We start from the raw sequence: 19,684 nt of genomic DNA, 5'->3' as shown, positions 1-19,684 counted from the left end.
GGCATGCTATGCGTGCAAGAGTTCCTTTTTTGTAGGGTGGGTGGATTACTTGAAACATTGTGAGTGATGTCTACATTCTTACAAAAGGAGAGAAGAATATTCATGTGGGAAAGAACGAAAATGTCGAATTACCTCACTCACAGGTATTTTGTGGGAGATTATGTGTGTTTTGCGAATAAATGTAACCAAAAATAAACTGTATTGGTGCCACGGATACCTGTTAGTAAAAAATGCAGACAGCAGACTGCAGACCGGATACAAAATATAGACTGCAGACTGCAAAGTGGGTACAAAATGCAGACTAAGAATCTGAAGAGTTTTTACGTCTGGTATATAATAACATGTCATCTTACAGCTTACCGAGCGTCACGCAATCGCTTTTCTGCAATCCGCCTTCACGATTATTTGCACTATTGTGGAATATTCCTGGCCCATTTCTTGATGAAAATCGATCGCAATATTATTTCAAGCCTTCAATATAGTCTTCTTACTTTGCGCGCGAGTTGGTTGGTGTGATGTCTGGACAGATTTTATCAACGTAATTAAAGTAGATGATGTGAACAACAGTGATGGTAAAGCAAGCTTAAAACGGCAGAAATCGCCAGAAAATACAACGGATACACAGGGTATGAGTAAGTTTTATTGATTTTATGAGAAAAATGTTCATATTTCGAAATATGTATCGTTGTAAATCGACCATACTTCGTTCCCTATACTATTCCTTATAACGTGCAGTTCCTCTCGTAACTTAACACCGAGTCACACAGCGCGTGACGCGTTCATGAATTAATCGTTGGCTTTTACTCGAGACGTGAGCTTGGGCCACCTGTGACAAGACAATTGCGTAAACAATATTTAACATAACAACATAATACACAAAAAAACACTGGGTTTTGGATCACGTATTTATTAAAAAAGAATATCCATACAACTACAATGAAAACAAATGTAAGATTCACCTTTCTGATCGTGAAATTAATACCATTCGTACTGTTATCGTAGCTACGTTCCTTGCCATCAAGTGAATCCAACATGTCGTCTTTCTTCACAAGCAGTTTGCATCCCATATAGTTATGTTCTTCAGTCTCGCGGTAGTAGCGTTGTTCAATAGATTGCATAGAGTATATGCAGTTTGGTTTCAGATTTCAGATTTTGCTTTTTACAACAAGTGAACGTTTTTCAACTAAGACATTGGCATACTTAGCATACAAGGCATTCAAGGCCATCATGGCCTTCAAGCGTTCGCGACTCAATCCGTTCCAAAATTACCGCTCAATAACATCTTTCAGTGTGGATTAGCCGCGATTAATACGACTTGTATATGCGTCTGTAAGTATTTTGCGCGTTTGCGCTATAATGCTCCAGGAGATCGCAATCCAAATACGTTGAAATGCAAAACAACTGACTAAAGAGTTTCATGAGCAAAATCTCGTGTTCGTCATGTGACCCGGCCCTGTCTGTACATGACAACGTCAATCATCATCAAGATAACACGCGTGATCAGCATGTGAACACCTCATTCGATCACAGTTAGTTGTCATGGTGTCGAGGGATAACACGCGAGATCAGTATGTGAACACCTCATTGGATCACAGTTGTCATGGTGTTGAGGGCCCAATGACCTCTGGGTACTATTGCGCAATTTTTCCATTTTGTGGCGGAGGAAAAAAAAAAAAAAACGACAAAAAAACAGAGGCATTTTATGACTGGGCTACCACAGGTATCCCAGTAAAAAAGACAAAACTAGACCCTGTGAGCAGGGTAACTGGGATACCTGGATGGTACTGGATCCGTGGAATCAAGTGTAGTGATACTACGCGTGTCGGACTAGTATACTGAAATAGTGAGCTCAAGTCTGGCCAAGGGCATACACCTGTCTCAAAACATAGGCATGCTATGCATGCAAGAGTTATTTTTTTGTAGGGTGGGTGGATTACTTGAAACATTGTAAGTGGTCTACATTCTTACAAAAGGAAAGAAGATTATTAACGCGGGAAAGAATGAAAATGTCGAATTACCTCACAAACAGGTATTTTGTGGTAGATTATGTGTGTTGTGCGAATAAATGTAACCAAAAATAAACTGTATTGGTGCCACGGATACCTGTTGGTACAAAATGTAGACAGCAGACTGCAGACCGGATACAAAATATAGACTGCAGAGTGGGTACAAAATGCAGACTGAGAATCTGAAGAGTTTTTACGTCTGGTATATAATAACATGTCATCTTACAGCTTACCGAGCGTCACGCAATCGCTTTTCCTGCGATCAGCCTTCACGATTATTTGCACTATTGTGGAAAATTCCTGGCCCATTTCTTGATGAAAATCGACTGTAATATAGTTTTAAGCCTTCAACATAGTTGGTTGGTGTGATGTCTGTACAGATTTTACCAATGTAATAAAAGTAGATGACGTGAATAATAGTGATGGTAAAGCAAGCTTAAAACGGCAACAATCGCCAGAAACTACAACGGATTCACAGGGTATGAGTAAGTTTTATTGATTTTACGAGAAAAATCTTCATATTTCGAAATATTTATCGTTGTAAATCGACCATATTTCGTTCCCTATACTATTCCTAATAACGTGTTCAAATTTTCAATGATTCCTAGCATAACTTACTCTGAGTCACACAACGCGTGACGCGTTCGTGAATTAATCGTTGGCTCTTTCTCGAGATGTGACCTTGGGTCGCCTGTGACAAGACAATTGCGTAAACAATACTTAACATAATAACATTATACACAAAAAACACAGGATTTTGGATCATGTATTTATTAAAAAAGAATATCCATACAACTACAATGAAAACAAACATAAGATTCACCTTTCTGATCGTGAAATTAATACCATTCGCACTGTTATCGTAGCTACGTTCCCTGGCATCAAGTCAATCCAACATGGCCTCTTTCTTCACAAGCAGTTTGCATTCATTTGAATTTTGTTCTTCAGTCTCACGGTAGCAGTGTTGTTCAATAGATTGCATAGAGTATATGCAGTTTGGTTTCAGATTTCAGATTCTGCCTTTTACAACGAGTTAACGTTTTCAACTAAGACATTGGCATACTTAGCATACAAGACATACAAGGCATTCAATGCTTTCATGGCTTTCAAGCGTTCGCGATTCAGTCCGTTCCAAAATTACAGCTCAATAACATCTTTATGTGTGGATTGACCGCGAACAATACGACTTGTGTATGCGTCTATAAGTATTTTGAGCGTTTGCGCCATAATGCTCCAGATGATCGTAATCCAAACACATTGAAATACAAAACGACTGACAAAAGAGTTTTATGGGCAAAAATCTCGTGTTCGTCATGTGACCCGGCCCTGTCCGTGTATGACAACGTCAATCATCATCAAGATAGCACGCGTGATCAGCATGTGAACACCTTCATTGGATCACAGTTAGTTGTCATGGTGTTGAGGGATAACACGCGTGATCAGCATGTGAACACCTTGATTGGATCACAGTTAGTTGTCATGGTGTTGAGGGATGACACGCGTGATCAGCATGTGAACACCTCATTAGATCACAGTTAGTTGTCATGGTGTTGAGGGCCAATGACCTCTGGGTACTATTGCGCAATTTTTCCATTTTGTGGCGGAGGAAAAAAAAACTAGACCCTGTGAGCAGGGTAACTGGGATACCTGGATGGTACTGGATCCTTGGAATCAAGTGTAGTGATACTACGGGTGTCGGATTAGTATACTGAAATAGTGAGCTCAAGTCTGGCTAAGGGCATACACCTATTTCAAAACATAGGCATGCTATGCATGCAAGAGTTATTTTTTGCAGGGTGGGTGGATTACTTGTGGTGTACATTCTTACAAAAGGAGAGAAGAGTATTAACGTGGAAAAGAACGAAAATGTCAAATTACCTCACACAGATATTTTGTGGTAGATTATGTGTGTTGTGCGAATAAATGTAACCAAAAGTAAACTGTATTGGTGCCACAGATACCTATTAGTACAAAATGCAGACAGCAGATCGGATACAAAATATAGACTGCAGACTGCAGAGTGGGTCAAAATGCAGACTGAGAATCTGAAGAGTTTTTACGTCTGGTAAATAATAACATGTCATCTCACAGCTTACCGAGCGTCACGCAATCGCTTTTCCTCGATCAGTCCTCACGATTATTTGCACTATTGTGGAAAATTCCTGGCCCATTTCTTGATGAAAATCGATCGTAATATAATTTCAAGCCTTCAATATAGTCTTCATACTTTGTGCAAGAGTTGGTTTGTGTGATGTCTGTACAGATTTTACCAACGTAATAAAAGTAGATGATGTGAATAACAGTGATGGTAAAGCAAGCTTAAAACGGCAGAAATCACCAGAAACTACAACGGATACACAGTTCGCGACTCAATCCGGTCCAAAATTACCGCTCAATAACATCTTTTAGTGTGGATTGGCCGCGAACAATACGACTTGTGTATGCGTCCGTAAGTATTTCGTGCGTTTGCGCTATAATGCTTTAGGTGATCATAATCCAAACACGGTGAAATATAAAACGACCGACAAAAGAGTTTTCTAAGCAAAAATCTCGTGCTCGTCATGTGACCCGGACCTGTCCGTGCATGACAACGTCAATCATCATCAAGATAACACGTGATCAGCATGTGAACACCTTCACCCTCATTGGATCACAGTTAGTTGTCATGGTGTTGAGGGCCCAATAACCACTGGGTACTATTGCGCAATTTTTACTGGGATACCTGTGGTAGCCCAGTCATAAAATGCCTTTGTTTTTTTGTCTTTTTTTTACTGGGATACCTGTGGTAGCCCAGTCATAAAATGCCTTTGTTTTTTTGTCTTTTTTACTGGGATACCTGTGGTAGCCCAGTCATAAAATGCCTTTGTTTTTTTGTCGTCTTTTTACTGGGATACCTGTGGTAGCCCAGTCATAAAATGCCTTTGTTTTTTTGTCTTTTTTTTTTTTTTTTTTTTCCTCCGCCACAAAATGGAAAAATTGCGCAATAGTACCCAGAGGTCATTGGGCCTCAGCACCTCAGCACCATGACAACTAACTGTGATCCAATGAGGTGTTCACATGCTGATCACGCGTGCTATCTTGATGATGATTGACGTTGTCATGCACGGACAGGGCCGGGTCACATGACGAACACGAGATTTTTGCCCATTAAACTATTTTGTCAGTCGTTTTGTATTTCAACGTAGTTAGATTACGATCATCTGGAGCATTATGGGGCAAACGCTCAAAATACTTATAGACGCACACACAAGTCGTATTGTTCGCGGCCAATCCACACAAAAAGATGTTATTGAGCGGTAATTTTGGATCGGACAGAATCGCGAACGCTTGAAAGCCATGAAAGCATTGAATGCCTTGTATGTCTTGTATGCTAAGTATGCCAATGTCTTAGTTGAAAACGTAAACTCGTTGTAAAAAGCAAAATCTGAAATCTGAAACCAAACTGCATATACTCTATGCAATCTATTGAACAACACTACCACCGTGAGACTGAAGAACAAAACTCAAATGGATGCAAACTGCTAGTGAAGAAAGACGCCATGTTAGATTCACTTGATGCCAGGGAACGTATCTACGATAACAGTGTGAATGGTATTAATTTCACGATCAGAAAGGTGAATCTTATGTTTGTTTTCATTGTAGTTGTATGGATATTCTTTTTTAATAAATACATGATCCAAAATCCCGTGTTTGTTGTGTATAATGTTATTATGTCAAGTATTGTTTACGCAATCGTCTTGTCACAGGCGACCCAAGGTCACGTTTCGAGAAAGAGCCAACGATTAATTCACGAACGCGTCACGCGTTGTGTGACTCAGAGTAAGTTATTCTAGGAACCGTTGAAAATTTGAACACGTTATAAGGAATAGTATAGGGAACGAAATATGGTCGATTTACAACGATAAATATTTCGAAATATGAAGATTTTTCTCGAAAAATTAATAAAACTTACTCATAACCTGTGTATCCGTTGTAGTTTCTGGCGATTGTTGCCGTTTTAAGCTTGCTTTACCATCACTATTATTCACGTCATCTACTTTTATTACATTGGTAAAATCTGTACAGACATCACACCAACCAACTCGCGCGCAAAGTAAGAAGACTATGTTGAAGGCTTGAAATTATATTACGATCGATTTTCATCAAGAAATGGGCTAGTAATTTTCCACAATAGTGCAAATAATCGTGAAGGCTGATCGCGGAAAAGCGATTGCGTGACGCTCGGTAAGCTGTAAGATGACATGTTATTATTTATCAGACGTAAAAACTCTTCAGATTCTCAGTCTGCATTTTGTACCCACTCTGCAGTCTATATTTTGTATCCGGTCTGCAGTCTGCTGTCTACATTTTGTACTAACAGGTATCCGTGGCACAAATACAGTTTATTTTTGGTTACATTTATTCGCACAACACACATAATCTACCACAAAATACCTGTGTGTGAGGTAATTCGACATTTTCATTCTTTCCCGCGTTAATAATCTTCTTTCCTTTTGTAAGAATGTAGACCACTTACAATGTTTCAAGTAATCCACCCACCCTAGAAAAAATAACTCTTGCATGCATAGCATGCCTATGTTTTGAGACAGGTGTATGCCCTTGGCCAGACTTGAGCTCACTATTTCAGTACACTAGTCCGACACGCGTAGTATCACTACACTTGATTCCACGGATCCAGTACCATCCAGGTATCCCAGTTACCCTGCTCACAGGGTCTAGTTTTCTTTTTTTTTCCCTCCGCCACAAAATGGAATAATTGCGCAATAGTACCCAGAGGTCATTGGGCCCTCAACTGTGATCCAATGAGGTGTTCACATGCTGATCACGCGTGTTATCTTGATGATGATTGACGTTGTCATACACAGACAGGGCCGGGTCACATGACGAACACGAGATTTTGCTTATAAAACTCTTTGGTCAGTTGTTTTGTATTTCAACGTATTTGGATTGCGATCTCCTGGAGCATTATAGCGCAAACGCGCAAAATACTTACAGACGCATATACAAGTCGTATTAATCGCGGCTAATCCACACTGAAAGATGTTATTGAGCGGTAATCTGGAACGGATTGAGTCGCGAACGCTTGAAAGCCATGAAAGCCTTGAATGCCTTGTATGCTAAGTATGCCAATGTCTTGAAAAACGTTCACTTGTTGTAAAAAGCAAAATCTGAAATCTGAAACCAAACTACATATACTCTATGCAATCTATTGAACAACGCTACTACCGTGAGACTGAAGAACATAACTATATGGGATGCAAACTGCTTGTGAAGAAAGACGACATGTTGGATTCACTTGATGGCAAGGAACGTAGCTACGATAACAGTACGAATGGTATTAATTTCACGATCAGAAAGGTGAATCTTATGTTTGTTTTCATTGTAGTTGTATGGATATTCTTTTTTAATAAATACGTGATCCAAAACCCTGTGTTTTTTTGTGTATAATGTTGTTATATTAAATATTGTTTACGCAATTGTCTTGTCACAAGCGGCCCAAGCTCACGTCTCGAGAAAAAGCCAACGATCAATTCATGAACGCGTCACGCGTTGTGTGACTCGGTGTTAAGTTACTAGAGGAACTGCACGTTATAAGGAATAGTACAGGGAACGAAGTATGGTCGATTTACAACGATACATATTTCGAAATATGAACATTTTTCTCGTAAAATCAATAAAACTTACTCATACCCTGTGTATCCGTTGTATTTTCTGGCGATTTCTGCCGTTTTAAGCTTGCTTTACCATCACTGTTGTTCACATCATCTACTTTTATCACGTTGACAAAATCTGTACAGACATTACACCAACCAACTCGCGCGCAAAGTAAGAAGACTATATTGAAGGCTTGAAATAATATTGCGATCGATTTTCATCAAGAAATGGGCCAGGAATATTCCACAATAGTGCAAATAATCGTGAAGGCGGATTGCAGAAAAGCGATTGCGTGACGCTCGGTAAGCTGTAAGATGACATGTTATTATATACCAGACGTAAAAACTCTTCAGATTCTTAGTCTGCATTTTGTACAAACTCTGCAGTCTGCAGTCTATATTTTGTATCCGGTCTGCAGTCTGCTGTCTGCATTTTGTACTAACAGGTATCCGTGGCACCAATACAGTTTATTTTTGGTTACATTTATTGGCAAAACACACATAATCTACCACAAAATACCTGTGAGTGAGGTAATTCGACATTTTCGTTCTTTCCCACATTAATATTCTTCTCTCCTTTTGTAAGAATGTAGACATCTCTCACAATGTTTCAAGTGATCCACCCACCCTACAAAAAAGTAACTCTTGCATGCATAGCATGCCTATGTTTTGAAATAGGTGTATGCCCTTGGCCAGACTTGTGCGCACTATTTCAGTGTACTAGTCCGACACCCGTAGTATCACTACACTTGATTCCAAGGATCCAGTACCATCCAGGTATCCCAGTTACCCTGCTCACAGGGTCTAGTTTTTTTTTTTTTTTTTTTTTTTCCTCCGCCACAAAATGGAAAAATTGCGCAATAGTACCCAGAGGTCATTGGGCCCTCAACACCATGACAACTAACTGCGATCCAATGAGGCGTTCACATACTGATCACGCGTGTTATCCCTCAACACCATGACAACTAACTGTGATCCAATGAGGTGTTCACATGCTGATCACGCGTGTTATCTTGATGATGATTGACGTTGTCATGCACAGACAGGGCCCGGGGTCACATGACGAACACGAGTTTTGGTTATAAAACTCTTTGGTCAGTTGTTTTGTATTTCAACGTATTTGGATTGCGATTTCCTGGAGCATTATAGCGCAAACGCGCAAAATACTTACAGACGCATATACAAGTCGTATTAATCGCGGCTAATCCACACTGAAAGATGTTATTGAGCGGTAATTTTGGAACGGATTGAGTCGCGAACGCTTGAAAGCCATTAAAGCCTTGAATGCCTTGTATGCTAAGTATGCCAATGTCTTAGTTGAAAAACGTTCACTTGTTGTAAAAAGCAAAATCTGAAATCTGAAACCAAACTGCATATACTCTATGCAATCTATTGAACAACGCTACTACCGTGAGACTGAAGAACATAACTATATGGGATGCAAACTGCTTGTGAAGAAAGACGACATGTTGGATTCACTTGATGGCAAGGAACGCAGCTACGATAACAGTACGAATGGTATTAATTTCACGATCAGAAAGGTGAATCTTATGTTCGTTTTCATTGTAGTTGTATGGATATTCTTTTTTAATAAATACGTGATCCAAAACCCTGTGTTTTTTTGTGTATAATGTTGTTATGTTAAATATTGTTTACGCAATTGTCTTGTCACAAGCGGCCCAAGCTCACGTTTCGAGAAAAAGCCAACGATTAATTCATGAACGCGTCACGCGTTGTGTGACTCGGTGTTAAGTTACGAGAGGAACTGCACGTTATAAGGAATAGTACAGGGAACGAAGTATGGTCGATTTACAACGATACATATTTCGAAATATGAACATTTTTCTCGTAAAATCAATAAAACTTACTCATACCCTGTGTATCCGTTGTATTTTCTGGCGATTTCTGCCGTTTTAAGCTTGCTTTACCATCACTGTTGTTCATATCATCTACTTTTATTACGTTGATAAAATCTGTACAGACATCACACCAACCAACTCGCGCGCAAAGTAAGAAGACTGTATTAAAGGCTTGAAATAATATTGCGATCGATTTTCATCAAGAAATGGGCCAGGAATATTCCACAATAGTGCAAATAATCGTGAAGGCGGATTGCAGAAAAGCGATTGCGTGACGCTCGGTAAGCTGTAAGATGGCATGTTATTATATACCAGACGTAAAAACTCTTCAGATTCTTAGTCTGCATTTTGTACTCACTCTGCAGTCTGCAGTCTATATTTTGTATCCGGTCTGCTGTCTGCATTTTGTACTAACAGGTATCCGTGGCACCAATACAGTTTATTTTTGGTTACATTTATTGCAAAACGCACATAATCTACCACAAAATACCTGTGAGTGAGGTAATTCGACATTTTCGTTCTTTCCCACATAAATATTCTTCTCTCCTTTTGTAAGAATGTAGACATCACTCACAATGTTTCAAGTAATCCACCCACCCTTCAAAAAAGGAATTCTTGCACGCATAGCATGCCTATGTTTTGAAATAGGTGTATACCCTTGGCCAGACTTGAGCGCACTATTTCAGTATACTAATCCGACACCCGTAGTATCACTACGCTTGATTCCAAGGATCCAGTACCATCCAGGTATCCCAGTTACCCTGCTCACAGGGTCTAGTTTTTTTTGTTTTTTTCCTCCGCCACAAAATGGAAAAATTGCGCAATAGTACCCAGAGGTCATTGGGCCCTCAACACCATGACAACTAACTGTGATCCAATGAGGTGTTCACATGCTGATCACGCGTGTTATCTAGATGATGACTGACGTTGTCATGCACGGACAGGGCCGGGTCACATGACGAACACGAGATTTTTGCTCATAAAACTATTTTGTCAGTCGTTTTGTATTTCAACGTAATTGGATTACGATCATCTGGAGCATTATGGGGCAAACGCTCAAAACACTTTTAGACGCATACGCAAGTCGTATTGTTCACGGCTGATCCACACAAAAAGATGTTATTGAGCAGTAATTTTGGATCGGACAGAATCGCGAACGCTTGAAAGCCATGAAAGCATTGAATGCCTTGTATGTCTTGAATGCCAAGTATGCCAATGTCTTAGTTAAAAACGTAAACTCGTTGTAAAAAGCAAAATCTGAAATCTGAAACCAAACTGCATATACTCTATGCAATCTATTGAACAACACTACTACCGTGAGACTGAAGAACAAAACTCAAATGGATGCAAACTGCTAGTGAAGAAAGACGTCATGCTGGATTCACTTGATGCCAGGGAACGTAGCTACGATAACAGTGCGAATGGTATTAATTTCACGATCAGAAAGGTGAATCTTATGTTTGTTTTCATTGTAGTTGTATGGATATTCTTTTTTAATAAATACGTGATCCAAAACCCTGTGTTTTTTTGTGTATAATGTTATTATGTTAAATATTGTTTACGCAATTGTTTTGTCACAGGCAGCCCAAGGTCACGTCTCGAGAAAAAGCCAACGATTAATTCATGAACACGTCACGCGTTGTGTGACTCGGTGTTAAGTTACGAGCACGTTATAAGGAATTGTACAGGGAACGAAATATGGTCGATTTACAACGATAAATATTTCGAAATATGAACATTTTTCTCGTAAAATCAATAAAACTTACTCATACCCTGTGTATCCGTTGTATTTTCTGGCGATTTCTGCCGTTTTAAGCTTGCTCTACCATCACTATTATTCACGTCATCTACTTTTATTACGTTGGTAAAATCTGTACAGACATCACAACAACCAACTCGCGCGCAAAGTAAGAAGACTATATTGAAGGCTTGAAGTAATATTGCGATCGATTTTCATCAAGAAATAGGTCAGGAATATCTCACAATAGTGCAAATAATCGTGAAGGCGGATCGCAGAAAAGCGATTGCGTGACGCTCGGTAAGCTGCAAGATGACATGTTATTATATATTAGACGTAAAAACTCTTCAGAGTCTTAGTCTGCATTTTGTATGCAGTCTGCAGTCTATATTTTGTATCCGGTCTGCATTTTGTACTAACAGGTATCCGTGGCACAAATACAGTTTATTTTTGGTTACATTTATTCGCAAAACACACATTATCTACCACAAAATACCTGTGAGTGAGGTAATTCGACATTTTCGTTCTTTCCCACATTAATAATCTTCTTTCCTTTTGTAAGAATGTAGACATCACTCACAATGTTTCAAGTAATCCAGCCACCCTACAAAAAAGTAACTCTTGCATGCATACCATGCCTATGTTTTAAAATAGGTGTATGCCCTTGGCCAGACTCGAGCGCACTATTTCAGTATACTAGTCCGATACCCGTAGTATCACTACACTTGATTCCAAGGATCCAGTACCATCCAGGTATCCCAGTTACCCTGCTCACAGGGTCTAGTTTTTTTTTTTTTTTTCCTCCGCCACAAAATGGAAAAATTGCGCAATAGTACCCAGAGTTCATTGGGCCCTCAACACCATGACAACTAACTGTGATCCAATGAGGGTGAAGATGTTCACATGCTGATCACGTGTTATCTTGATGATGATTGACGTTGTCATGCATGGACAGGTCCGGGTCACATGACGAGCACGAGATTTTCTTTTGGCCAGGAATTTTCCACAATAGTGCAAATAATCGTGAAGGCTGATCGAAGAAAAGCGATTGCGTGGCGCTCGGTAAGCTGTAAGATGACATCTTATTATTTACCAGACGTAAAAACTCTTCAGATTCTCAGTCTGCATTTTGTACCCACTCTGCAGTCTCCAGTCTATATTTTGTATCCGGTCTGCTGTCTGCATTTTGTACCAACAGGTATCTGTGGCACCAATACAGTTTACTTTTGGTTACATTTATTCGCACAACACACATAATCTACCACAAAATACCTGTGTGTGAGGTAATTCGACATTTTCGTTCTTTTCCACGTTAATACTCTTCTTTCCTTTTGTAAGAATGTAGACCACAAGTAATCCACCCACCCTACAAAAAATAACTCTTGCATGCATATCATGCCTATGTTTTAAAATAGGTGTATGCCCTTAGGCAGACTTGAGCTCACTATTTCAGTATACTAATCCGACACCCGTAGTATCACTACCCTTGATTCCAAGGATCCAGTACCATCCAGGTATCCCAGTTACCCTGCTCACAGGGTCTAGTTACTGGGATACCTGTGGTAGCCCAGTCATAAAATGCCTTTGTTTTTTTGTCGTTTTTTTTTTTTTTTTCCTCCGCCACAAAATGGAAAAATTGCGCAATAGTACCCAGAGGTCATTGGGCCCTCAATACCATGACAACTAACTGTGATCCAATGAGGTGTTCACATACTGATCACGCGTGTTATCCCTCGACACCATGACAACTAACTGTGATCGAATGAGGTGTTCACATGCTGATCACGCATGTTATCTTGATGATGATTGACGTTGTCATGTACAGACAGGGCCGGGTCACATGACGAACACGAGATTTTGCTCATGAAACTCTTTAGTCAGTTGTTTTGCATTTCAACGTATTTGGATTGCGATCTCCTGGAGCATTATGGCGCAAACGCGCAAAATACTTACAGACGCATATACAAGTCGTATTAATCGCGGCTAATCCACACTGAAAGATGTTATTGAGCGGTAATTTTGGAACGGATTGAGTCGCGAACGCTTGAAAGCCATGATGGCCTTGAATGCCTTGTATGCTAAGTATGCCAATGTCTTAGTTGAAAAACGTTCACTTGTTGTAAAAAGCAAAATCTGAAATCTGAAACCAAACTGCATATACTCTATGCAATCTATTGAACAACGCTACTACCGCGAGACTGAAGAACATAGCTATATGGGATGCAAACTGCTTGTGAAGAAAGACGACATGTTGGATTCACTTGATGGCAAGGAAAGTAGCTACGATAACAGTACGAATGGTATTAATTTCACGATCAGAAAGGTGAATCTTACGTTTGTTTTCATTGTAGTTGTATGGATATTCTTTTTTAATAAATACGTGATCCAAAACCCAGTGTTTTTTTGTGTATAATGTTGTTATGTTAAATATTGTTTACGCAATTGTCTTGTCACAAGTGGCCCAAGCTCACGTCTCGAGTAAAAGACGATTAATTCATTAACGCGTCACGCGCTGTGTGACTCGGTGTTAAGTTACGAGAGGAACTGCACGTTATAAGGAATAGTATAGGGAACGAAGTATGGTCGATTTACAACGATACATATTTCGAAATATGAACATTTTTCTCATAAAATCAATAAAACTTACTCATACCCTGTGTATCCGTTGTATTTTCTGGCGATTTCTGCCGTTTTAAGCTTGCTTTACCATCACTGTTGTTCACATCATCTACTTTTATTACGTTGATAAAATCTGTACAGACATCACACCAACCAACTCGCGCGCAAAGTAAGAAGACTATATTGAAGGCTTGAAATAATATTGCGATCGATTTTCATCAAGAAATGGGCCAGGAATATTCCACAATAGTGCAAATAATCGTGAAGGCGGATTGCAGAAAAGCGATTGCGTGACGCTCGGTAAGCTGTAAGATGACATGTTATAATATACCAGACGTAAAAACTCTTCAGATTCTTAGTCTGCATTTTGTACCCACTTTGCAGTCTGCAGTCTATATTTTGTATCCGGTCTGCAGTCTGCTGTCTGCATTTTTTACTAACAGGTATCCGTGGCACCAATACAGTTTATTTTTGGTTACATTTATTCGCAAAACACACATAATCTCCCACAAAATACCTGTGAGTGAGGTAATTCGACATTTTCGTTCTTTCCCACATGAATATTCTTCTCTCCTTTTGTAAGAATGTAGACATCACTCACAATGTTTCAAGTAATCCACCCACCCTACAAAAAAGGAACTCTTGCACGCATAGCATGCCCATGTTTTGAAATAGGTGTATGCCCTTGGTCAGACTTGAGCGCACTATTTCAGTATACTAGTCCGACACGCGTAGTATCACTACACTTGATTCCACGGATCCAGTACCATCCAGGTATCCCAGTTACCCTGCTCACAGGGTCTAGTCTTTTTTTTTTTTCCTCCGCCACAAAATGGAAAAATTGCACAATAGTACCCAGAGGTCATTGGGCCCTCAACACCATGACAACTAACTGTGATCCAATGAGGGTGAAGATGTTCACATGCTGATCACGTGTTATCTTTATGATGATTGACGTTGTCATGCATGGACAGATCCGGGTCACATGACGAGCACGAGATTTTCTTTTGTCGGTCGTTTCGTATTTCAACGTGTTTGGATTACGATCACCTGAAGCGTTATAGCGCAAACGCTCGAAATACTTACAGACGCATACACAAGTCGTATCGTTTCGCGGCCAGTCCACACTAAAAGATGTTATTGAGCGGTAATTTTGGACCGGATTGAGTCGCGAACTGTGTATCCGTTGTAGTTTCTGGTGATTTCTGCCGTTTTAAGCTTGCTTTACCATCACTGTTATTCACATCATCTACTTTTATTACGTTGGTAAAATCTGTACAGACATCACACAAACCAACTCGCGCACAAAATAAGAAGAGTATATTGAAGGCTTGAAATTATATTACGATCGATTTTCATCAAGAAATGGGCCAGGAATTTTCCACAATATTGCAAATAATCGTGAAGGCTGATCGAAGAAAAGCGATTGCGTGACGCTCGGTAAGCTGTAAGATGACATGTTATTATTTACCAGACGTAAAAACTCTTCAGATTCTCAGTCTGCATTTTTTACCCACTCTGCAGTCTCCAGTCTATATTTTGTATCCGGTCTGCTGTCTGCATTTTGTACTAACAGGTATCTGTGGCACCAATACAGTTTACTTTTGGTTACATTTATTCGCACAACACACATAATCTACCACAAAATACCTGTGTGTGAGGTAATTCGACATTTTCGTTCTTTTCCACGTTAATACTCTTCTTTCCTTTTGTAAGAATGTAGACCACAAGTAATCCACCCACCCTACAAAAAATAACTCTTGCATGCATATCATGCCTATGTTTTAAAATAGGTGTATGCCCTTAGCCAGACTTGAGCTCACTATTTCAGTATACTAATCCGACACCCGTAGTATCACTACACTTGATTCCAAGGATCCAGTACCATCCAGGTATCCCAGTTACCCTGCTCACAGGGTCTAGTTTTTTCCTCCGCCACAAAATGGAAAAATTGCGCAATAGTACCCAGAGTTCATTGGGCCCTCAACACCATGACAACTAACTGTGATCCAATGAGGGTGAAGATGTTCACATGCTGATCACGTGTTATCTTTATGATGATTGACGTTGTCATGCATGGACAGATCCGGGTCACATGACGAGCACGAGATTTTCTTTTGTCGGTCGTTTCGTATTTCAACGTGTTTGGATTACGATCACCTGAAGCGTTATAGCGCAAACGCTCGAAATACTTACAGACGCATACACAAGTCGTATTGTTCGCGGCCAGTCCACACTAAAAGATGTTATTGAGCGGTAATTTTGGACCGGATTGAGTCGCGAACTGTGTATCCGTTGTAGTTTCTGGTGATTTCTGCCGTTTTAAGCTTGCTTTACCATCACTGTTATTCACATCATCTACTTTTATTACGTTGATAAAATCTGTACAGACATCGCACAAACCAACTCGCGCACAAAATAAGAAGAGTATATTGAAGGCTTGAAATTATATTACGATCGATTTTCATCAAGAAATGGGCCAGGAATTTTCCACAGTAGTGCAAATAATCGTGAAGGCTGATCGAAGAAAAGCGATTGCGTGACGCTCGGTAAGCTGTAAGATGACATGTTATTATTTACCAGACGTAAAAACTCTTCAGATTCTCAGTCTGCATTTGGTACCCACTCTGCAGTCTCCAGTCTATATTTTGTATCCGGTCTGCTGTCTGCATTTTGTACTAACAGGTATCTGTGGCACCAATACATTTTACTTTTGGTTACATTTATTCGCACAACACACATAATCTACCACAAAATACCTGTGTGTGAGGTAATTCGACATTTTCGTTCTTTTCCACGTTAATACTCTTCTTTCCTTTTGTAAGAATGTAGACCACAAGTAATCCACCCACCCTACAAAAAATAACTCTTGCATGCATATCATGCCTATGTTTTAAAATAGGTGTATGCCCTTAGCCAGACTTGAGCTCACTATTTCAGTATACTAATCCGACACCCGTAGTATCACTACACTTGATTCCAAGGATCCAGTACCATCCAGGTATCCCAGTTACCCTGCTCACAGGGTCTAGTTCCATTTTGTGGCGGAGGAAAAAAAAAAAAAAAAAACTAGACCCTGTGAGCAGGGTAACTGGGATACCTGGATGGTACTGGATCCTTGGAATCAAGTGTAGTGATACTACGGGTGTCGGACTAGTATACTGAAATAGTGCGCTCAAGTCTGGCCAAGGGCATATACCTATTTCAAAACATAGGCATGCTATGCGTGCAAGAGTTCCTTTTTTGTAGGGTGGGTGGATTACTTGAAACATTGTGAGTGATGTCTACATTCTTACAAAAAGAGAGAAGAATATTAATGTGGGAAAGAACGAAAATGTCGAATTACCTCACTCACAGGTATTTTGTGGGAGATTATGTGTGTTTTGCGAATAAATGTAACCAAAAATAAACTGTATTGGTGCCACAGATACCTGTTAGTACAAAATGCAGACAGCAGACTGCAGACCAGATACAAAATATAGACTGCAGACTGCAGAGTGGGTACAAAATGCACACTAAGAATCTGAAGAGTTTTTGCGTCTGGTATATAATAACATGTCATCTTACAGCTTACCGAGCGTCACGCAATCGCTTTTCTGCAATTATTTATTTATTTGCACTATTGTGGAATATTCCTGGCCCAATTCTTGATGAAAATCGATCGCAATATTATTTCAAGCCTTCAATATAGTCTTATTACTTTGCGCGCGAGTTGGTTGGTGTGATGTCTGTACAGATTTTATCAACGTAATAAAAGTAGATGATGTGAACAACAGTGATGGTAAAGCAAGCTTAAAACGGCAGAAATCGCCAGAAAATACAACGGATACACAGGGTATGAGTAAGTTTTATTGATTTTACGAGAAAAATGTTCATATTTCGAAATATGTATCGTTGTAAATCGACCATACTTCGTTCCCTGTACTATTCCTTATAACGTGCAGTTCCTCTCGTAACTTAACACCGAGTCACACAACGCGTGACGCGTTCATAAATTAATCGTTGGCTTTTTCTCGAGACGTGAGCTTGGGCCGCTTGTGACAAGACAATTGCGTAAACAATATTTAACATAACAACATTATACACAAAAAAACACAGGGTTTTGGATCACGTATTTATTAAAAAAGAATATCCATACAACTACAATGAAAACAAACGTAAGATTCACCTTTCTGATCGTGAAATTAATACCATTCGTACTGTTATCGTAGCTACGTTCCTTGCCATCAAGTGAATCCAACATGTCGTCTTTCTTCACAAGCAGTTTGCATCCCTTATAGCTATGTTCTTCAGTCTCACGGTAGTAGCGTTGTTCAATAGATTGCATAGAGTATATGCAGTTCGGTTTCAGATTTCAGATTTTGCTTTTTACAACAAGTGAACATTTTTCAACTAAGACATTGGCATACTTAGCATACAAGGCATTCAAGGCTTTCATGGCTTTCAAGCGTTCGCGACTCAATCCGTTCCAAAATTACCGCTCAATAACATCTTTCAGTGTGGATTAGCCGCGATTAATACGACTTGTATATGCGTCTGTAAGTATTTTGCGCGTTTGCGCTATAATGCTCCAGGAAATCGCAATCCAAATACGTTGAAATACAAAACAACTGACCTAAGAGTTTTATAAGCAAAATCTCGTGTTTGTCATGTGACCCGGCCCTGTCTGTGCATGACAACGTCAATCATCATCAAGATAACACGCGTGATCAGCATGTGAACACCTCATTGGATCACAGTTAGTTGTCATGGAGTTGAGGGATAACACGCGTGATCAGTATGTGAACACCTCATTGGATCACAGTTAGTTGTCATGGTATTGAGGGCCCAATGACCTCTGGGTACTATTGCGCAATTTTTCCATTTTGTGGCGGAGGAAAAAAAAAAAAAAACTAGACCCTGTGAGCAGGGTAACTGGGATACCTGGATGGTACTGGATCCTTGGAATCAAGTGTAGTGATACTACGGGTATCGGACTAGTATACTGAAATAGTGCGCTCGAGTCTGGCCAAGGGCATACACCTATTTCAAAACATAGGCATGGTATGCATGCAAGAGTTACTTTTTTGTAGGGTGGCTGGATTACTTGAAACATTGTGAGTGATGTCTACTTTCTTACAAAAGGAAAGAAGATTATTAATGTGGGAAAGAACGAAAATGTCGAATTACCTCACTCACAGGTATTTTGTGGTAGATAATGTGTGTTTTGCGAATAAATGTAACCAAAAATAAACTGTATTTGTGCCACGGATACCTGTTAGTACAAAATGCAGACCGGATACAAAATATAGACTGCAGACTGCATACAAAATGCAGACTAAGACTCTGAAGAGTTTTTACGTCTAATATATAATAACATGTCATCTTGCAGCTTACCGAGCGTCACGCAATCGCTTTTCTGCGATCCGCCTTCACGATTATTTGCACTATTGTGAGATATTCCTGACCTATTTCTTGATGAAAATCGATCGCAATATTACGATAGGCTTCAAGCCTTCAATATAGTTTTCTTACTTTGCGCGCGAGTTGGTTGTTGTGATGTCTGTACAGATTTTACCAACGTAATAAAAGTAGATGACGTGAATAATAGTGATGGTAAAGCAAGCTTAAAACGGCAGAAATCGCCAGAAAATACAGCGGATACACAGGGTATGAGTAAGTTTTATTGATTTTACGAGAAAAATGTTCATATTTCGAAATATTTATCGTTGTAAATCGACCATATTTCGTTCCCTGTACAATTCCTTATAACGTGCAGTTCCTCTCGTAACTTAACACCGAGTCACACAACGCGTGACGTGTTCATGA

The 19,684-nt window shown here is 39.7% G+C and overlaps 1 long non-coding RNA gene across 1 annotated transcript; it reads left to right on the top strand.

Moving 5' to 3' along the window:
* Window positions 1–10,493: 10,493 nt before the first annotated feature.
* Window positions 10,494–11,297, top strand: LOC149049683 (uncharacterized). The gene is made up of 2 exons (XR_016184465.1): window positions 10,494–10,966; window positions 11,100–11,297. It is a non-coding gene; the product is annotated as an uncharacterized LOC149049683 (long non-coding RNA).
* The last annotated feature ends 8,387 nt before the right edge of the window (window positions 11,298–19,684 follow it).

Source organism: Pocillopora damicornis, chromosome 2 (genome assembly GCF_964200805.1).
Source record: "Pocillopora damicornis chromosome 2, jaPocDami1.2, whole genome shotgun sequence".
Taxonomy (NCBI): Eukaryota; Metazoa; Cnidaria; class Anthozoa; order Scleractinia; family Pocilloporidae; genus Pocillopora; species Pocillopora damicornis.
This window is presented reverse-complemented; position numbering and strand designations above follow the sequence as displayed.